Source organism: Leopardus geoffroyi, chromosome B2, assembly GCF_018350155.1.
Source record: "Leopardus geoffroyi isolate Oge1 chromosome B2, O.geoffroyi_Oge1_pat1.0, whole genome shotgun sequence".
Classification (NCBI taxonomy): Eukaryota; Metazoa; Chordata; class Mammalia; order Carnivora; family Felidae; genus Leopardus; species Leopardus geoffroyi.
The window spans coordinates 1,279,494-1,302,676 of NC_059332.1; positions in this window are offsets into that span (position 1 = coordinate 1,279,494).

Consider the following 23,183-nt stretch of genomic DNA (forward strand, 5'->3'; position numbering starts at 1 on the left):
CCAGGGGGTCCTTGGGCCACACAGGGAGAAGCGGTTCCCTTGCTGGGAGGACATTTGGTAGGGGCTGTGCAGCCTCCCCAGGGGCAAAGGTCCCAGTGGACCCTGGAGAGCAACCACATTCACTGGTGCTGGAACAACGTTGTTAAGGGTGAAGCCTGGTGCCAGATGTGTGTTGTGATTTTCCACAATCTCTGAAATGCTGCTGCTACACAATCATGTGAACATTTTCTGGGGTGGGCTGGTACCTAGCTGCAGTCTCTGGACATTGGCAGCAGCACAGTCCCGCAAATGTTCCTGGGGGCATGCCGGCACCCAGCCATTTCTTGGTGACATCCTCCCCCAGAGGATCTGAGTGGGTCAAAGCCACAGTCCCTCTCAAGTGAGGGGTTGGGAAACACAGCCACATCTGAGATAAAACTCAGAAGGGGGGGTGCCGCCTGGCAGGCTGATGGCTTGGTCACAGACAGTGTGGAAGCACGGAGTGGACAGAAGTTGAGACAAAGGAGGGGTGTGCAATTGCTGATCAAGAAGAACAGAATTCCGATATTAGAAACTGGGTAGCTGGGTGACACCATTTTCACCCCTTCCGGGCATGCGCATACATGCCTACAAGTGCCACAACAATCCAACCCAGTAAACTACGCAGCACAATCTAGTGGAGAATGGAGCTGTTATACTAAGCCCCACCCAACTGGGACAACCTCACTCTTCAGGAACAGAAGTCTTACCGCCTGATTAGTTTATGGACAATAAAGTGCTTCATCGTTTGACTTCTAGGGGAAACCGATGTGATTTCTATTGTATTTTGGACGGTTCACTGGACCATCTATTAAATTTTTTTCTTTTTTGTTTCTTTTCTTTTTCTTGAATACAAAAAAAAAATATTTTTATTTTCAATATTTATTAAAAATATTTTTAATTTTTTCTATTTATTTTGTACTTTTTGTAAATTTTTAAAATTATATTTTACTTTTGTCACTTCATTTTATTTCTTTCATTGTATTCATTTTTTCAAATATTCAAACGTTTTACTTTATTTTTCCTTTTTTCTCTAATTAAGCTCCTTTCAATAACCAGAACAAAATACACCAATGATATAGCATCATTTGTTTGATTTTTTGTGTGTGTTGTTTTTAATTTTTTTATTTTAATTTTTTTTTAACCTTATTAATTCCTTTCTTCCTTTAATATGATGAAATGAAGGAATTCACTCCAAAAGAAAGAGGAGGAAGCAATGAAATTCAGGGACTTAAACAACAGAGATACAAGCAAGATGGCTGAACCAGAATTTAGAATTACGATAAGAATACTAGCCGGGTGTGAAAATAAACTAAACTCCCTTTCACTGGAGATTAAAAAAAAAAAAAAAAGTAAAAGCTAGTCTCGATGAAATAAAAAAAAATGCTATAACTGAGCTGCAATCTCATGTGGATCCCACCGCAACAAGGATGGATGAGGCAGAGAAGCAAATTAGAGATATACAGAACAAAATTATGGATAACTATGAAGCAGAAAAAAAGAGGGAGACTAAGGCAAAAGAGCACGATTTAAGAATTAGAGAACTCAGGAGAGACAAAGTTTCCCAGACAAACAAAACTTAAAAGAGTTTGTGACCACTAAGCCAGCCCTGCAAGAAATTTTAAGAGGGACTCTCTGAGGAGACAAAAGAAAAAAGAAAAAAAAAGCAACAAAGATTAGAAAGGACCAGAGAAAACCACCAGAAACTCCAACTCTACAAGCAACATAATGGCAATAAGTTCATATCTTTCAGTACTCACCATAAACATCAATGGACTCAATGCTCCAATCAAAAGACATAGGGTAACAGAATGGATAAGAAAACAAGATTCATCTATATGCTGTTTACAAGACACCCATTTTAGACCTAACCACAGCTTCAAATTGAAAGTAAGGGGATGGAGAACCATCTATCATGCTAATGGTCAACAAAAGAAAGCTGGAGTAGCCATACTTATAGCAGGATCCCAGAAGAGGAAAAGAGATAAATAGGGGTAGAAGGGTTATGTGAGCAAATCATAGCAGAAAATTTTCTCAACCTTGGGAAAGACACAGACATCAAAATCCAGGAAGCACAGAGGACTCCCATTAGATTCAAAAACTGACCATCAACAAACCATATCATAGTCAAATTCACAAAATACTCAGGCAAGGAAAGAATCATGAAAGGAGCAAGGGAAAAAAAGTCCCTAACCTACAAGGGAAGACAGAGCAGGTTTGCAGCAGATCTATCCACAGAAATTTGGCAGTCCAGAAAGGAGTCACACGATATATTCGGTGTGCTGAATCAGAAAAATATGCAGCCAAGAATTCTTTATCCAGCAAGGCTGTCATTCAAAATTGAAGGAGAGATAAAAGTTTTCCCAGACAAACAAAAATTAAAGGAGTTTGTGACCTCTAAACCACCCCTGCAAGAAATTTTAAGGGGAACTTTCTGACAGGAGAAATGATGAAAAAAAAAAAAAAAAAAAAAAAAAAAAATATATATATATATATATATATATATATGAAACATTAGATTAGAAAGATTAGAAAGGACCAGAGAAAACCACAAGAAACTCCAACTCTACAAGCAACATAATGGCAATAAATTCATATCTTTCAGTACTCACTCTAAATGTCAATAGACTCAATGCTCTAATCAAAAGACATAGGGTAACAGAATGGATAAGAAAACAAGATCCATCTATATGCTGTTTACAAGAGACCCACTTTAGACCTAGAGACACCTACAGATTGAAAATCAGGGGATGGAGAAACATCTATCATGCTAATGGTCAACAAAGAAAGCCGTGGTACCCATACTTATATCAGACAATCTAGACATTAAAATAAAGACTGTATCAAGAGATGCAGAAGGGCATTATATCATAATCAAGAGGTCTATAGACCAAGAAGACCTAACAATTGTAAACATTTATGCTCCAAATGTCGAGTGCCCAAATATATAAATCAATTAATCACAAACATAAAGAAACTCATTGATAACAATACCATAATAGTAGAAGACTTCAATACCCCACTTACAACAATGGACAGATCATCTAAACAGAAAATAAACACGGAAACAATGGCTTTGAATGACACACTAGACCAAATGGACTTAACAGATACATTCAGAACATTTCATCCTAAAGCAGCAGAATATACATTCTTCTCCAGTGCATATGGAACATTCTCCAGAATAGACCACATACTGGGACACAAATCAGCCATAAGTAAGTACAAAATGATTGAGATCATACTGTGCATATATTCAGACCATAACGCTATGAAACTCGAAATCAACCACAAGAAAAAACTTGGAAAGGTAACAATACTCAGATACTGAAGACATCCTACTATAGAATGAATGGGCTAAACAAGCAGTTAAAGAAGAAATTTAAAAGTATGTGGAAGTCAATGAAAATGATAACACCACAACCCAAAACCTCTGGGATGTAGCAAAGGCGGTCACGAGAGGAGAGTATATCGCAATCCAGACCTTCCTAAAGAAGGAAGAAAGATCTCAGATACACAACCTAACCTTACACATTAAGGATCTGGAAAAAGAACAGCAAATAAAACCCCAAATCAGCAGAAGACAGGAAATAATAAAGATTAGAGCAGAAAACAATGCTATCGAAACCAAAAAACCAGTAGAATAGATCCATGAAACCAGAAGCTGGTTCTTTTAAAGAGTTAACAAAATTTTGGGGCGCCTGGGTGGCGCAGTCGGTTAAGCGTCCGACTTCAGCCAGGTCACGATCTCGCGGTCCGTGAGTTCGAGCCCCGCGTCAGGCTCTGGGCTGATGGCTCAGAGCCTGGAGCCTGTTTCCGATTCTGTGTCTCCCTCTCTCTCTGCCCCTCCCCTGTTCATGCTCTGTCTCTCTGTGTCCCCAAAATAAATAAACGTTGGGAAAAAAAATTAAAAAAAAAAAGAGTTAACAAAATTTATAAACCATTAACCAGTTTTATCAAGAAGAAAAAGGAAAGGACCCAAATAAATAAAATCAAGAATGAAAGAGGAGAAGTCACAACCAACACAACAGAAATAAAAACAATAATAAGAGAATATTATGAGCAATTATATGCCAACAAATGGGCAATAAGGAAGAAATGGAAAAATGCCTAGGAACGTATATACTACCAAAACTGAAACAGGAAGATATAGAAAACTTGAACAGACCCATAACCAGTAAGGAAACAGAATTAGTCATCAAAACTCTGCCAAAAAACAAGAGTCCAGGGCCAGATGGCTTTCCAGAGGAATTCTACCAAACATTTAAGGAAGAGTTAACACCTATTCTCTTGAAACTATTCCAAAAAATAGAAATGGAAGGAAAACTTCCAAACTCTTTATATGAAGCCAGCATTACCTTGATTCCAAAAACAGAGAGAGACCCCACTAAAAAGGAGAACTATAGACCAATTTCCCTGATGAACATGGATGCAAAAATCCTCAACAAGATATTAACCAACTGGTTCCAACAATACATTAAAAAAATGATTCGCCACAACCAAGTGGGATTCATTCCTGGGCTACATGCCTGGTTCAACATTCGCAAATCAGTCAATGGGATACATCGCATTAATAAAAGAAAAGATAAGAACCATATGATCCTCCCAATAGATGCAGAGAAAGCATTTGACAAAATACAGCATCCTTTCTTGATTAAAAAAAACGCTCAAGAAAGTAAGGATACACGGCGCATACCTCAAGATCATAAATGCCATATATGAATGACCCAATGCTAATATCATCCTCAATGGGGAAAAACTGAGAGCTTCCCCCTAAGGTCAGGAACAAGACAGGGATGTCCACTCTCGCCACTCTTATTCAACATAGTATTGGAAGTCTTAGCCTCAGTAATCAGACAACACAAAGAAATAAAAGACATCCAAATAGGCCAGGAGGAGGTCAGACTTGCACTCTTCACAGATGACATGATGTTCTATATGGAAAACCCAAAAGATTCCACCAAAAAACTGCAAGAACTGATTCATGAATTCAGCAAAGATGCAGGATATAAACTCAATGCACAGAAATCGGTTGCATTCCTATACACCAACAATGAAGTGACACAAAGAGCAATCAAGGAATCTATACCATTTACAGTTGCACGAAAAACCATAAAATACCTAGGAATAAATCTAACCAAAGAGGTGAAACATCTATACACTAAAAACTATAGAAAGCTTATGAAAGAAATTGAAGAAGACACAAAACAATGGAAAAGACTCCATGCTCCTGGGTAAGAAGAACAAGTATTGTTAATATGTCCACACTACCCAAAGCAATCTACATATTCAATGCAATCCCTATCAAAGTAACACCAGCATTCTTCACGGAGCTAGAACAAATAATCCTAAAATTTTTATGGAACCAGAAAATACCCCAGATACCCAAAGCAATCTTGAAAAAGAAAACCAAAGCAGGAGGCATCACAATCCCAGACTTCAAGCTATACTACAAAGCTGTAATCATCAAGACAATATGCTACTGACACAAGAACAGACACTCAGATCAATGGAGCAGAAAAGAGAACCCAGAAATTAATCCACAATCATATGGCCAACTAATCTTTGACAAAGCAGGAAAGAATATCCAATGGAATAAAGACAGTCTCTTCAGCAAGTGGTGCTGGGAAAACTGGACAGTGACATGCAGAAAAATGAACCTGGACCACTTTCTTACACCACACACAAAAATAGACTCAAAATGGATGAAAGACCTAAACGTAAGACAGGAAGCCATGAAAATCCTCGAGGAGAAAGCAGGCAAAAATCTCTTTGACCCCAGCCCCAACAGCTTGTTACTCAGCACATCTCTGGAAGCAAATGAAACAAAAGCAAAATGAACTGCTGGGACCTCATCAAAATAAAAATCTTCTACACAGCAAAGGAAACCATCAGAAAAACTAAAAGGCAACCGACAGAATGGGAGAAGGTATTTACAAATGACATATCAGATAAAGGGTTAGTATCCAAAATCTACAAAGAAATTACCAAACTCAGCACCCAAAAAACAAATAATCCAGTGAAGAAATGGGCAAAAGACGTGAATAGACACTTCTCTAAAGAAGACATCCAGATGGCCAACCAACAGATGAAAAAATACTCCACATCACTCATCATCAGGGAACTACAAATCAAAACTACAATGAGATACCACCTTACACCTGTCACAGTGGCAAACATTAGCAACTCAGGCAACAACAGATGCTGGCGAGGATGTGGAGAAAGAGGATCTCTTTTGCATTCTTGGTGGGAATACAAGCTGGTGCAGCCACTGTGAAAAACAGTATGGAGGTTTCTCAAAAAACTAAAAATAGAACTGTCCTACGACCCAGCAATTGCACTACTAGCCACTTATCCAAGAGATAGAGGTGTGCTGCTTTGAAGGAACACATGCACCCCATGTTTATAGCAGCACTATCAACAGTAGCCAAAGTATGGAAACATCCCAAATGTCCACCGATGGATGAATGGATAAAAAAAAAGTGGTATATATATATATACAATGGAGTATTACTTGGCAATCAAAATGAATGAAATCTTGCCATTTGCAACTACATGGATAGAACTGGAGAGTATTAGGCTAAACGAAATTGGTCAGTCAGAGAAAGACAAATATCATATGACTTCACTCACATGAGGACGTTAAGAGACAAAACAGATGAACATAAGGGAAGGGAAACAAAAATAATGTAAAAACAGGGACGGTGACAAAACAAAAGAGACTCATAAATATGGAGAACAAACTGAGGGTTGCTGGAGGGGTTGGGGGAGGGGGAATGGGCTAAATGGGTACGGGGCATTAAGGAATCTACTGAAATTATTGCTTCACTATATGCTAATGTGGATGTAAATTTTAAAAAATAAAAAATAAACTTAAATTAAAAACAAAAACAAAAGAATATTCTAATGAGATTTGTAAAATATATTGAAAAAGTCTACAGCAGAGCTGGGAAGATGGCGGCGTAGGAGGACGCTGGGCTACCGCACGTCCTGCTGATCACTTAGATTCCACCCACACCTTCCTAAATAACCCAGAAAACCACCAGAAGACCTGCAGAACGGAGTCTCCAGAGCCAAGCGCAGTTGAGAGGCCCACGGAAGAGGGCAAGAAGGGCGGAGAGGCGGTGCTCACTACACAGACTGGCAGGAGGGAGCCAGGGCGGAGGGGCAGTCCGCAGGCAAAGCAGAGCCCCTGAGTCTGGCTGGCAAAAGCAGAGGGGCTGGACGGAGAGTGTTCTGACAGCAAGAGGGACTTATCATCTGGAAGGTTATAAGCTAACAGCTCTGCTCAGAGAACGGGAGGGCTGGAGGACAACGGGAGGGAGAGTTGTTGAACCCTGGACGACAGAGCTCAGCTTGGCGGGGAACAAAGGTGCTTGCCTGCACCATCTTCCTCGCCCATCCCCCACCCAAAATCCGAAAGGGAACCAGTACCTGCCAGGGAACTGGCTTGCACCACGCAAACACCCAATGCTGTGCTTCTGCGGATCCATCCCTCCGGCGGGTCTGACTCCCTCCCGGTGCCGCAGAGCCCCTCCTGAAGCAGATCTCAGAAGGAAAAGGGAGCTGAGCCTGCCCCTCCCACACCCATGCACCTTGCCAATCCACCCAGGTTAAAACGCCAGATCCCCAGCACCAAAAGCCTGGCAAGTGCAAGTAGCCAGTCGGGCCACGCCACCCCACATTGAATCCTGCCCCTAGGAGAGGGGAAGAGAAGGCACACACCAGTCTGACTGTGGCCCCAGCAGTGGGCTGGGGGCAGACATCAGGTCTGACTGCGGCCCCACCCACCAACGCAAGTTACTCAAGACAGCACAGGGGAAGTGCCCTGCAGTTCCGCACCACTCCAGTGATTATCCAAAATGACAAAACGGAAGAATTCCCCTCAAAAAAATGTCCAGGAAATAACAACAGCTAACAAACTGTTTTTCCCCATTGAGGATGATATTCTTTGTGGCTTTTCATAAATGGCTTTTATGATGTTTAAGTGTGTTCCTTCTACCCAGACTTTCTCGAGGGTTTTTATTATGAGAGGATGCTGAATTTTGTCAAATTCTTTTTCTGTGTCGATTGACAGGATCATATGGTTCTTATCTTTTCATTTATTAATGTGATGTATCCCATTGTTTGATTTGCGAATGTTGAACCAGCCCTGCATCCCAGGAATGAATCCCACTTGATCATGATGAATAATTCTTATATGCTGTTGAATTTGATTTGCTAGTATCTTGTTGAGAATGTTTGCATCCATATTCATCAGGGATATTGGCCCTTAGTTCTCTTTTTTTTTTGCTGGGTCTCTGTCTGGTTTAGGAATCAAAGTAATGCTGGCTTCATAGAATGAGTCTGGAAGTTTTCCTTCCCTTTTATTTTTTGGAACAGCTTGATAAGGAGAGGTATTATCTCTGCTTTAAATGTCTGGTAGACCTCCCCTGGGAAGCCATCTGGTCCAGGACTCTTATTTCTTGGGAGATTTTTGATAACCAGTTCAATTTCTTTGCTGGTTATTGGTCTATTCAAGTTTTCTTTTTCTTCCTGTTTGAGTTTTGGAATTGCATCGTGCTTAGGAATTTGTCCATTTCTTCCAGGTTGTCCAGTTTGTTGGCATAGAATTTTTCATTTTATTCCCTGATAATTGCTTGTATTTCTGAGGGATTAGTTGTAATAATTCAATTTTCATTCATGATTGTATCTATTTGGGTCATCTCCCTTGTCTTTTTGAGAAGCCTGGCTAGAGGTTTATCAATTTTGTTTATTTTTTCAAAAAATAAACCCTTGGATTCATTGATCTGCTCTACAGTTTTTTTTAGGTTCTATAGTGTTTATTTCTGCTCTGATCTGTATTATTTCTCTTCTTCTGCTGGGTTTGGGGTGTCTTTGCTGTTCTGCTTCTATTTCCTTTAGGTGTACTGTTAGATTTTGTATTTGGGACTGTTCTTATTTCTTGAGATAGGCCTGAATTGCAATGTATTTTCCTCTCAGGACTGCCTTCACTGCATCCCAAAGTGTTTGGATTGTTGGATTTTCATTTGTTTCCATGTATTTTTAAATTTCGTTTCTAATTGCCTGGTTGATTGATTCATTCTTTAGAAGAGTGTTCCTTAACCTCCATGCTTTTGGACATTTTCCAGACTTTTTCCTCCAGTTGATTTCAAGCCTCATAGCATTGTGGTCTGAAAGTATGCATGGTATGATCTCAATTCTTGTATACTTATGAAGGGCTGTTTTGTGACCCAGTATGTGATCTATCTTGGAGGATGTTCCATGTGCACTCAAGAAGAAAGTATATTCTGTTGCTTTGGGATGCAGAGTTCTAAATATACCTGTCAATTCCATGTGGTCCAATATATCATTCAGGGACCTTGTTTCTTTATTGATCCTGTGTCTGGATGATCTATCCATGTTGGAAATGGAGTATTAAAGTCCATTGCAATTACCACATTCTTATCAAAAAGGTTGCTTATGTTTGTGATTAACTGTTTTATATATTTGGGGGCTCCTGTATTCGGCGCATAGATATGTATAATTGTTAGCCCTTCCTGATGGATAGACCCTCAAATGATTATATAATGCCCTTCTTCATCTCTTGTTACAGCCTTTAATTTAAAATCTAGTTTGTCTGATATAAGCATGGCTACACCAGCGTTCTTTTGACTTCCAGTAGCATTATAGATAGTTCTCCATCCCCTCACTTTCGATCTGAAAGTGTCCTCAGGTCTAAAATGAGTCTCTTGTAGACAACAAATAGATGGGTCTTCTTTTTTTTCCTTCTGATACCCTATGTCTTTTGGTTGGAGCATTTAGGCCATTTATATTCAGTGTTATTATAGAAAGATATGGGTTTAGAGTCATTGTGATGTCTGTAGGTTTCATGCTTGTAGCGATGTCTCTGGTACTTTGCGGTTCTTGCAGCATTCCACTCACATAGTCCCCCTTAGGATCTGTTGTAGGGCTGGTTTAGTGGTGATGAATTCCATGAGTTTTTGTTTGTTTGGGAAGACCTTTATCTCTCTTTCTATTGTGAATGAAAGACTTGCTGGATAAAGGATTCTCAGCTGCATATTTTTTCTGTTCATCACATTGAAGATTTCCTACCATTCCTTTCTGGCCTGCCAAGTTTCACTAGAGATATCCGTCACGAGTCTTATCAGTCTCCCTTTATATGTTAGAGCGTGTTTATCCCTAGGTGCTTTCAGAATTTTCTCTTTATCCTTGCATTTCGCCAGTTTCACTATGATATGTCGCGCAGAAGATCAAGTTTTGTCTGAAGGGAGTTCTCTGTGCCTTCTGGATTTCAATGCCTGTTTCCTTCTGCAGATCAGGGAAGTTCTCAACTACGATTTGTTCAAGTACACCTTCAGCCCCTTTCTCTCTCTCTTCCACTTCTGGAATCCCTATTATACAGATATTGTTGCACTTGATTGCATCACTTAGTTCTCTAATTATGCCCTCATACTCCTGGATTTTTTTATCTCTCTTTTTCTCAGCTTCCTCTTTTTCCATAATTTTATCTTCTAATTCACCTATTCTCTCCTCAGCCTCTTCAATCTGAACTGTGGTCGCCTCCGTTTTATTTTGCAGCTCATTGAAAGCATTTTTTAGCTCCTCCTGACTGCTTCTTAGTCCCTTGATCTCTGTAGCAATATATTCTCTGCTGTCCTCTATACTGTTTTCAAGCCCAGCGATTAATTTTATGACTATTATTCTAAATTCTTGTTCCGTTATATTGCTTAAATCGTTTTTAATCATTTCTTTAGCTGTCACTACTTCCCGGACTTTCTTTTGAGGAGAATTCTTCCGTTTTGGCATTTTGGATAGTCCCTGGAGTGGTGCAGGACTGCAGGGCACTTCCCCTGTGCTGTCTGGAGTAACTAGTGTTGGTGGGCGGGGCTGCAATCAGACCCGATGTCTTTCCCCAACCCACGCTGGGGCCACAGTCAGATTGGTGTGTACCTTATCCTCCCCTCTCCCAGAGGCAGGACTCACTGTGGATTGGTGTGGCCCCTGTCTGGGCTACTCGCACACTGCCAGGCTTGTGGTGCTGCTTTGACGGGATCTGGCATATTAGCTGGGGTGGATCTGCAAGGTGCACAGGGGTGGGAGGGCCAGTGTCAGCTCGCTTTTGCTTTTGGTGGTCCCCTGTGGGAGGGTCCCTGTAGCACCAGGAGGGAGGCAGACCTGTTGGAGAGATGGATCCACAAAAGCACAGCATTGGGTGTTTGCGCAGTGCAAGCAAGCTCGGTGTCAGGAACTGGTTCCCTTTGGGATTTTGGCTGGGGGATGGGAGAGGCAGCGGGCACTGGCCAGTGCCTTTGTTCCCCACTGAGCTGAGCTTTGTCTTCCAGGGCTCAACATCTCTCCCTCTCCATGTCCTCTTGCCCTCCCGCTGTCTGAGCAGAGTGATTGACTTATAACATTCGAAATGTTAAGTTCCACTGGCTGTCAGAACTCACGCAGTCTGGCCCCTCCGCTTTTGTAAGTCAGACTCGAGGGCTCTGCCTTGCCGGAAGGCTGCCCCTCCACCACCCTGGCTCCCTCCCACCACTCCGTGTAGTGCGCACCACCTCTCCGCCCTTCCTACCCTCTTCTATGGGCCTCTTGTCTACGCTTGGCTCAGGAGACTCCATTCTGCCAGTCTTCTGGCGGTTTTCTGGGTTATTTAGGCAAATGTGGGTGGAATCTAAGTGATCAGCAGGACTCAGTGAGCCCAGCGTCCTCCTACAACGCCATCTTCTCTCCTGATCCACTACCTAAATGCTCCTCGACTTTTTTTTAATCTCTCTTTATCTCAGCTTCCTCTTTTTCCATAATTTTATCTTCTAATTCACCTATTCTCTCCTCTGCCTCTTCAATCCGAGCTGTGGTTGCCTCCCTTTTATTTTGCACCTCATTTATAACATTTTTAGCTCCTCATGACTATTTCTTAGTCCCTTGATCTCTGTAGCAATAGATTCTCTGGTGTCCTCTATACTTTTCAAGCCCAGCGATTAATTTTATGACTATTATTCTAAATTCTTGTTCCGTTATATTGCTTAAATCATTTTTGATCAATTTGTTAGCTGTTGCTACTTCCTGGAGTTTCTTTTGAGGAGACTTCTTCCGTTTTGTCATTTTGGGTAGTCCCTGGGGTGGCACCGAAGTGCTGCAGTCAGACCCGATGTCTGACCCCAGCCCATGCTGGGGCCACAGTCAGATTGGTGTGTACCTTATCTTCCCCTCTCCAAGGGGCTGGATTCACTGTGGATTGGTGCGGCCCCTGTCCAGGTTACTTGCACACTTCCAGGCTTGTGGTGCTGCTTTGATGGGATCTGGCATATTAGCCTGTGTGGATCTGCAAGGTGCACAGTGGCAGGAGGGGCAGGCTTAGCTCGCTTTGCTGTTGGTGGTCCCCCACAGGAGGGGTCCTGCAGCAGTGGGAGGGAGGCAGACTCGTCAGAGGGATGGATCCACAGAAGCACAGCATTGGGTGTTTTCACAGTGCAAGCAAGTCCAGTGATGGGAACTGGTTCTCTTTGGGAGTTTGGCTGGGGGATGGGAGAGGGAGATGATGCTGGCCAGCACCTTTGTTCCCCTGCCAAGCTGAGCTCTGTCTTCCCGGGCTCAACAACTCTCCTTCGCGGTGTCCTCTCACCCTCCCGCTCTCCGAGCAGAGCTGTTGACTTTTAACATTCCAGATGTTAAGTACCACTAGCTGTCAGAAATCACGGAGTCCGACCCTCCTTTTTTGCAAGCCAGAGTTCAGGGGCTCTGGCTTGCCAGGCTGGCTGCCCCTCCACTGCCTGGCTCCCTCCCGCCAGTCTGTGTAGTGCACACCGCCTCTCCACCCTTCCTACACTCTTCCGTGGGCCCCTTGTCTATGCTTGGCTCTAGAGAGTCCATTCTGCTAGTCTTCTGGTGGCTTTCTGGGTTATTTAGGCAGGGGTGGTTGGAATGTAAGTGATCAGCAGGACAAAGTGAGCCCAGAGCCCTCCTATGCCACCATCTTCCAAAAGACTCATTTTAGAACCACTATCCAAAAGTCTTGGAGCAGGAGAGGAGTGTCTCCAGAGGAGGACAAAGGCTCTGCCTCCTCCTCATTCTGCAACTTCAGATAGGAAAATTGTTTGGCCTGGGCTAAAATATCTGTGGACCCCAGGACTGCTGCAGGTCAACAATTCCTACTGGAGAAAAAAAAAATCTTCTAGTTAACATGGCAGATAGTAAGGGGACCCTACACTTGACTTGTCCCTCAAACACAACTGGATCAACATAAAAACATTTTGAACACCTAGGAAGTCAATCTGGGGATTAACAAACAATCTGCATAATTTGAGGAGAGAACGTGGCAGGTAGGTGGTGCAGAGAGGTGAATTGAAGGAGAGAATAGCTGTAGTGCCACAGAGGGGAGGAAGCCATTTTTCTGGAGAGGAGGAAAGACAAAGAGGTAGAGAGAGAAGCATATAGTGTTTGTGCAAAAAAGCACTCCCCCTGAAAGCAGCTAGAAAGAAAGACTGAAAAATTGCACAGGGGACTGCACAAGAAAACTGCTCCCAAAAACCATTAATGGGGGAAAAGGGGAGGATTACAATACTGCCATTTTTTTATAAACAGTGGAGCACAGAATCTGAAGTTTCAGAGGTCAGCCCCCAGTGGTGCTACATCAAGGAAGCAGGGCAGAGACACAGGAGTGGGCAGTGCAGTCTGAGGATCCCATGAGTATCACGGGAAGAAGTGGTTCCCCTGCTTCAAGTAAATTTGGCTGTGGTGATATGGCCTCTCCACAGGAAAAAGAGCCAAGGAGCACCATCAAGCCACACGTTCACTCGTCACTCATATAGGAACAAAGAAACGGGATGAGGGCAGCAAACCCTGGAACTGGCTGTGTGTTGTGACTTACCAAAAATTATGAGCCATTGCCACCATTCAATGGAGTGACTGTTTCCTGGAATAAGCTGGCCCTGGCCACAGAGTGGTGAGACCCTCCCTAGAAGATCACTGTGGGTCCATACCACAAGGGTCTCTGAAGTGTGGGGTTTTGAAACACAGCCATGCCTGAGATACAACTCTGGAGAGAGGAAGTGCCTGGTAGGTAGACAGCTGGGACACAGGGGGAAGATGGGTAACTGACAGAAGTGGGGGACACAGGAGGGATAAGTGATAGCATGTCTGTGAGGGCACCAACTTCCCATTCCAAAGACTAGAGAGTATGGGGCGCCTGGGTGGCTCAGTCGGGTAAGCTTCTGACTTCGGCTCAGGTCATGATCTCATGGTTTGTGAGTTCAAGCCCCGCGTCGGGCTCTGTGCTGACAGCTCAGAGCCTGGAGCCTGTTTCAGATTCTGTGTCTCCCTCTCTCTCTGACCCTCCCCCGTTCATGCTCTGTCTCTCTCTGTTTCAAAAATAAATAAACGTCAAAAAAATTTTTTTTTAAAAACCAAAGACCAGAGAGTAGGGTGAAGCCATTTTCACCATTAGCCCACCAACAATGATCTGGCCCCAGTGAGCTAAACAGCAACACCAAATGGAAAACAGCTGTTACACCAAACCCTGCCCCATCGTGCCCTCCAGTCACATCTCCATCAGAGTGAGTCAGCCTGAGAATCAGAGCAGCAGGCCCTTCCCCAAAAGAACAGCATAAATCCCTTACACCAGCTTGTCTACTGACTATAGACTACTCCAAAGTTTCAGCTCTAGGGGAAACTGGATCTAGCTTCATTTGGGTTCTTTTCCTTGTTCATTTGTTTGTTAGGTTTTTGTTGTTGTTGCTTCTGTTTTTTTTTTTTTTTTTTAGTTTTTGATTCTTAGTTACAGAATGAGCAAATTTTTATATTATTTTATTTTATTATTTTATTATTGTATTTTTAATGTTTTATTCTTTCTATTTTCTCTTTTTTCTATTAAGCCTCTTTTACCAAGCAGAACATAAGACACCTACAATCTAGCTTCCTTTATTTGATTTTTAAAATTTTTCCCTTTTTGAATTTATTTTATTTTCTACTCTCCCATTTATTCTTTTTCCTTTTTTTTTAAATTCTCAAGTTAGTTAACATACAGTGTAGTTTTGGCTTCAGGAAGAACCCAGCGATTCATCTCTTCCATATGACACCCAGTTTTGATCCCAAAAAGTGCCCTCCATAATGCCTACCACCCAGTTACCCCATCCCCCACCCACCTCCCCTCTAGCAACCTTCAGTTTGTTCTCTGTATTTAAGAGTCTCCTACAGTTTGCCTCCCTCTGTTTTTATCTTATTTTTTCCTCCCTTCCCCTATGTTCATCCGCTGAGTTTCTCAAATTCCACATATGTGGGAAATCATATATCTATCTTTCTCTGACTGACTTATTTCGTTTAGCATAATACCCTCTAGTTCCAACCATGTTGTTGCAAATGACGAGATTTCATTCTTTTTCATCACCGAGTGGTATTCGATTGTATATATATACCACATCTTCTTTATCCATTCATCATCAATCAATGGACATTTGGTCTCCTTCCATAATTTGGCTATTGCTGGTAGTGCTGCTATAAACATCAGGGTGCATGTGCCCCTATGAATCAGCACTCCTGTATCCTTTGAATAAATACCTAGTAGTTCAATGGCTGGGTCATAAGGTAGTTCTATTTTTAATTTTTTGAGGAACCTCAATACTTTTTTCCAGAGTGGCTGCACCAGTTTGCATTCCCACCAACAGTGCAAAAGGGTTCCTCTTTCACTGTGTCCTTGCCACATCTGTTGTTTTCTGAATTATTAATTTTAGCCATTCAAACAGGTGTGAGGTGGTATCTCATTGTGGTTTTTATTTGCATTTCCCTGATGATGAGTAATGTTGAGCATCTTTTCATGTGTCAGCCATCTGGATGTATTTTTTTATTTGTTTTTTTTATTTAAATTCAAGTTAGTTAACATATGCTCTAATAATGATTTCAGGAAAATAATTTAGTGCTTCATCACTTACATATAGCAACCACTGCTCATCCCAACAAGTGGTCTCCTTAATACCCATCACCCATTTAGCCCATCCCAACCAACACTCTGCCAGCAACCCTCAATTTGTTCTCTGTATTTAAGAGTCTTTTGTAGTTTGTCTACCTCTCTGTTTTTATCTTATTTTTTCTTCCCTTCCACTATGTTCATCTGTTTTGTTTCTTAAATTCCACATGAGTGAAATCACATGGCATTTCTATTTCTCTGACTGACTTATTTCGCTTAGCATAATACCCTATAGTTCCATCCATGTTGTGGCAAATGGTCAGATTTCACTCTTTTGATCTTTTAATATTCCATTGTGTGTGTGTATATATATATATATATATATATATATATATACCTCATCTTCTTTATCCATTAATCAGTCTGTGGACATTTGGGCTCTCTACATATTTTGACTATTGTTGTTAGGGCTGCTATAAACATTAAGATGCATGTGACGCTTCAAATCAGCACCCCTGCAACCTTTGGATATATATCTAGTAGTACAATTGATGGATCATAGGGTAGTTCTATTTTTTAACTTTTTAAGGAACCTCCATACTGTTTTCCAGAGTGGCTGCACCAGTTTACATTCCCACCAGCCGTGCAAAAGTGTTTCTCTTTCTCTGCATCCTCGCCAACATTTGTTGTTGCCTGAGTTATTAATTTTATCAATTCTGACAGGTGTGAAGTGGCATCTCACTGTTGTTTTGATTTGTATTTCCCTGATGATGAGTGATGCTGAGTATCTTTTCATGTGACTGTTAGCCATATGGATGTCTTCTTTGTAAAAGTGTTTATTCATGTCTTTTGCCCATTTCTCCACTGGATTATTAGTTTTTTGGATGTTGAGTTTGGTAAGTTCTTTAGAGATTTTGGGTACTAACCCTTTATCAGATATGGCATTTGTAAACACCTTCTCAGATTCTGTTGGTTGACTTTTAGTTTTCTTGCTTGTTTCCTTGGCTGTGCAGAAGCTTTTTATCTTGATGAAGTCCCAAATACTTCAGTTTTGCTTTTGTTTCCCTTGCCGCCAGAGACATGTTGTAGTAAGAAGTTGCTGCAGCCAAAGTCAAAGAGGTTGCCTGTTTTCCCCTCTAGGATTTTGATGGCTTCCTATCTTATGTTTAGGACTTTCATCCATTTTGAAATGGACTTTTCATCCATTATTTTTGGATGTGGTGTAAGAAAGTGTATGTGGTGTAAGAAAGTGGTCCAGGTTCATTCTTCTGCATGTCGCTATCTAGTTTTCACAGCACCATTTCCAAAGAGAGTGTCTCTTTTCCATTGGATACTGTTTCCTGCTTTGTCAAAGATTAGTTGACCATATATTTGTGTATCCATTCTGGGGTCTCTATTCTATTCCACTGACGTATGTGTCTGTTTTGTGCCAGTACCATACTGTCTTGATGATTATAGCTTTGTAATACAGCTTAAAGTCCAGAATTGTGATGCCTCCAGTTTTGGTTTTTCTTTTTCAACTTTACTTTGACTATTCGCAGTTTTTTCTGTTTCCCTGCAAATTTTAGTATTGTTTGTTCTAGCTCTGTGAAGAATGCTGGTGTCATTTTTATAGGGATTGCATTGAACATCTAGATTGGTTCGGGCTGTATCAACATTTTAACGTTTGTTCTTTCAATCCATGAACATGTAATGTTAGCCCATTTCTTCGTGTCTTCTAAATTTCTTTTATTTTTTCTATACTTTTCAGCATACATATCTTTTATCTCTTTGGTTAGGTTTATTCTCAGGTATTTAATGGTTTTTGGTGCAATTTTAAGTGGGAACAATTCCTTGATACCTCTTTCTGCTGTTTCATTATTGGTATACAGAAATGCAGCTGATTTCTGTACATTGATTTTATATCCTGAAACTTTGCTGAATTCATGTATCAGTTCTAGCATGTTTTGGTGGAGTCTTTCAGGTTTCCCATGTAGAGTATCATGTCATCTGTGAAGAGTGTGAGTTCTACTTCTTCCTTGCTCATTTGGATGCCTTTTTTTTTTTTTTTTTTTTTTTTTTTTTTTTGTCTGACTGCTGAGGCGAGGACTTCCAGTCCTATATTGAACAACAGTGGTGGCACATAGATGGATCCTGTTTTTTTTTTATCCATTCTGATTCCCCATGTCTTTTGATTGGGAATCTAGTCTATTTGCATTCAGAGTGACTGTTGAAAGATATTAATTCAGTGCCATCGTGTTATCTGTAGATTCCGTGTTTCTGGTTACATACTCTAGTTCCTTGTAGTCTTTGCAGCTTTCTGCTCAGAGAGTTCTCCCTTTAAATTTCTTGCAGGGCTGGTTTAGTGCTCATGAACTCCTTTACTTTTTGTTTGTCTGAGAAAGAATTTATCTCTCCTTCTATTCTGAATGACAGCCTTTCTGCATAAAGAATTCTTGGCTGCATATTTTTCCTATTCAGTACATTGAATATTTCCTGCTACTCCCTTGTGGCCTGCCAAGTTTCAGTGGTCTACTATTAACTTTATGTTTCTGCACTTTTTGGTTAAGGACCTTTTGCCCTAGCTCCTTTCAGAATTCTCTCTTTATCCTTGTATTTTGCCAGTTTCACTATGATATGTTGTAGTGTTGACCTGTTTTTGTTGATTTTGAAGGTAGTCCTCTGTGCCTCTTGGACTTGGATGCCTGTTTCCTTGCCCAGATTAGGGAAGCTCTCAGCTACAATTTGTTCAAATAAACCTTCTGCCCCTTTTTTTCACTCTTTTTCTTCTGGGGCTCCTATGATACAGATATTATTTCATTTCAAGGAATCACATAGTTCTCTAATTCTCCCTTGGTGATCTAGTAATTTCCTTTTCCTCTTTTCAGCTTCATTATTTTCTATAATTTTATCTTCTATTTCACCTATTCTCTCCTCTGTTTCTTCAATTCTTGCTGTGACTTTATCTAGCTTATTTTACATCTCAGCCAGAGCACTTTTTAAATTCATCCTGACTAGTTACAGGTCTTTGATCTCTGAAGCAATGGTTTCTCTGGTGTCTTCTATGTTTTTTCAAGTCCAGCTTGTAGTCTTATGACAGTTGTTCTAAATTCTTGTTCAGATATATTGTTTGTATTTGTTTTAAGCAAGTCTCTGTCTCTGGTTCCCTCCTGATTTTTCTTTTGGGAGAATTCCTGCATCTTGTCCTTTTAACTATGTTTCTATCTTTTGCATGTTTTAAAAGCATGATATGTGTCCTGCACCTGAAAATACCACTATATTAAAAAGGAATCATACACTGTATAGGTCTGACACTCCAGGAAGTGTTTCTTGTGTGTGCTGTGTGTACTCTTCTGTTGCATTTTGGCTGTTCTAACCCACTTGTCAGTCATAAGCAGAGCTCCTCCTTGCTTGCAGTGGTAGACTGCTTGGATCTTTAATTAGGTGTGTTTAGATTTGTTTGTTGAAGTGACCTTGGGGGAAAAGGGGGGGGGGGTGTGGAAGCCAGATCCCATAAATAGTGAAAAAAGAAAGGGGAGAAAAACAAGAACAGAGAATCAAAAAACTATAAGGCTGATTCCAAGCAAAGAGAAAGGAAAAGAAACAACAACAAAAGCAGAAGATAGGGGAAAAGAAGAAAAAGTATATAATTAAAAAGCCTGATCACAAAATAAAAATATATAATAAGAAATTACAGGGGAACCTGGGTGGCTTTGTTGGTTAGGTGTCTGACTTTGGCTCAGGTCATGATCTCACAGTTCGTGGGTTCAAGCCCCACGTCAGGCTCTGTGTTGACAGTTCAAAGCCTGGAACCTGCTTTGGATTCTGTCTCCTTCTCTCACTGCCCCTCCCTGTTTGTGCTTTTGCTCTCTCTCTCTCAAAAATAAATAAACATTTAAAAAAAAAATTTTAATGACCAAAAAACAAAATCAGATACTGTGAGTCTCATTCAAAAACAAAAAAAGAAGACGGCAGGGGGGAAAAAAGTTGTCTGTTTGTCCCTGGGGATGGTGGCTGTGCTAGTCTGGAGGAGAAGCCAGCTCTGTCAGTCAGTCTTCTTCCAGTAAATAAGAATTTGACAGTAACAGAGGGGCGAGGTTTGGTGTAAATGTGTCCTGCCTCCACTAGGGGCCACTGTCCTGCTCTCTAAAGTCCCACCATGTTGGTGTTAGGTGGGGGGGAGTCACCCCAATCTCTCCTCCCTGTACTGGGGATCTCAGCCCACACTGTTCATGGAACCTCACAGAATAGCAAAAACAGCTCACTCTTCTCCGCAATTCTTTTGAGTGTCCTCCCTTGCTGCTGGGCTGGGATTCAAAGCACCAAGTCTGAAAGGACCCAGCAAGGTGCAACTCCACTCCAGAGTAGAGACTCTCCACCCTGCTGAAGAAAGGCCTTTGGCTCTCACATGCAAGGTCTTTTGTCCCTGGGGAGGCAATAAACCCTCTTTCCAAAGCACACCATTTAGGAAAGGGATCGTTCTCTCCCAGTGCACCCAATCGCTATAGTACACTATGCAATCTGGGGCCATTTCCTTCCCCAGGAGCACATGCCACAGCTCCACCCCAGAGAATGTCATGCACTTCTAAAATCTGGGACTTTCAGCTCCAAAGGCTGTTCAGCTCCATATATATATATATATATATATATATATATATATATATATATATATGGAACACTCAGTACTTCTCCCTCCCCAGTCCATGGTTCAGAGAGATTTTCCTCTTGTTCTAGCTTGATGCTGCACTTTCACAACCCCTCTTTCTCTCCCTTTTCTCACCACAGAAAGGGTTCCTTCCCTCAGTAGTTCTGCCACTTTATCCCCCCCAATTCACATACACACACCTGAATCCTGTCGACCTGGCTCCTTCAAACTGTGGAGATCCTTCTTCGAATCTTCAGGTCTATTTCCTGGGTGTTCAAGTGATCTGACCTCAATACAGCTGTGTTTGAGGGACAAGGAAAATACAAGTCTCCCTTACTTCTACACCATCTTAACGCCCTTCAGATTTTTCAAAATTCTTTAATGTTCATTTTATCCTATTTTTTTCTTCCTCTAAAGTGAGAAGATGGAGGAATTCACCCCAAAAGAAAGAATAACAAGGGATGATGGCCATGGATTTGGTCAATGCAGATATAAGTAAGATCTCTGAAACAGAACTTAAAACAACGATTATAGGGATACCTGCTGGGCTTGAAAAACCATACAAGACTTTAGAGAGTCCGATTCTGCAGAGATAAAATAAATAGGATCTAATCAGGTCAAAATTAAAAATGCTATGACATAAATGCAAACACAAATTGAGGCCATAAAAATGAGGATGGATGAGATAGAGGAGCAAATTAGCAGATAAAATTATGGAAAATAGTGAAGCTGAAAGAAGAGGGAAACAAAGGTCAGGGATCATGAAGGCAGACTTAGAGTCTTAGTGATTTATTAAAATGTAATAACATTCATAGCGGCACCTGAGTGGTTCAGTGGTTGAGTGTCTGACTCGGTTTTGGCTCAGGTTATTATCTCAGAATTGTGGGATCGAGCCCCACATCGGGTGCCTACTTAAAATTTTTCTTTCTCCCTCTGCCCCTCTCCTGTGCATGGTCTCTCTCTCTCTCTCTCTCTCTCTCTCCCCCTAACATAATAAATAAATAAATAAATAAATAAATAAACAAACAAACAAACAAACAAACAAACAAAAGATGAAGAGAGACCAAAAGGGGCAGAAAGTTATTTGAGAAAATTATAAGTGAAAACTTCCCTTATCTGGGGAAGGACAAAAGCTTCAAAATCCAAGAAGCACAGAGAACACCCTTTAAAATCAACAAAGCCATCCATCTCCGAGACATATCATAGTCAGATTCACAAAATATATAGACAAGGAAAGAATTCTGAAGGCATCAAGGGGGAAAAACTACATAACCTAAAAAGAAAGAGAGATTCAGGTTCATAGCAGATCTGTCCATGGAAACTTGGCAGGCCAGAAAATGGTAGCAAGACATATTCAATGTGCTGAATTGGCGGGGGATGCATCCAAGAATACTCTATCCAGCAAGACTGTTATTCAATATAAAATGAGAGATAAAGTTTCCCAGACAAACAAAAACTAAAGTAAATGACCACTAAACCAGTCCTGCAAGAAAATTTAAGACAGACTCTTTGAGTGGGAAAAAAAAGAGCAAAGGAAACAAAGACTGGAAAGAACCAAAAAGCATCACTAAAACCACCAACTCTATAGGCAATGCATTGTCAATAAGTTCATATCTTTCAACAATCACTGTGAATGTAAAGGGACTAAATGGTCCAATCAAAAGACATAGAGTATCAGAATGTATAAAAAAAGGAGAGGAGTCAAGATGGTAGAGAAGTAGGGAAAACAAAACTTCCCTCATCCCTCAAACAGAAGTTTTGAGGTCAGAGCTACAGGAATTCCAGGAATCCAGGCTACAGAGTGCCAAAACATCTTCACAGGTGTATGGAGACAGCTTGATGTTTCAGAGGTGTGTGTTTGTGAACTGGAAGATATGAAATGAGCAGCGTAGTCACAGAGGAGGGGAACTGCTTCAGTGGAGAGACAAAAGGAAGAAAAGAGAGGCTGAGGAAGTGTGAGATTGTATTTGGACAAGAGAAAAGTTTCTCCAGACCACAGAGGGGGGGACAAAAAATATGGAGAGAGCCAATTTCTAACTTGTAAACAGGCTTAGGAGTGAAGATCAGAGTTTTCAGGGTTACAAAAATTTCTCTGGACCAGAGCCAGCTGTTCGTGCACATCTGGGAAAAGGGGAGCCAGCCTGGGGCTTGGTAGGGATCTTGGGGGCTCACTGATCAAGAGAGCAGCCCCCTCCCTTGAGCACTGAGGGAAGAGCGTATATTGTCCCTCCAAGGACAAAAGACCCTGCAAACGCCAGCCAGAGGCCCTTTGTCAGCTGGGTGGAGTAGTACTTCCCAGAACCAGCAGGATCTGGGAAGGATCCCTTAAGACATGGAGTTTTGAATCCCAGCCAAACACCTAGAGATGCAGGAGACTGTGGAGCAGGACAGACCTGCAACCCATGCTATCCTGTAAGGGTCGCCTAAACAGCATGGATTGGGACACCCCATCCAGGGAGGAGAGATTGCACTATCACCATTTTTGTCCCCATCACCAACATGGTGGGGCTTCAGGGAACAAGACAGCGACCGTCAGTGGAGGCGGGACCCACTTACACCAAACCTGTCAGTCCATGCCTGGTAAGGGCTTGTCTACCCGAGGAAGATTGACAATGACTGAATCTAAAAGCAACT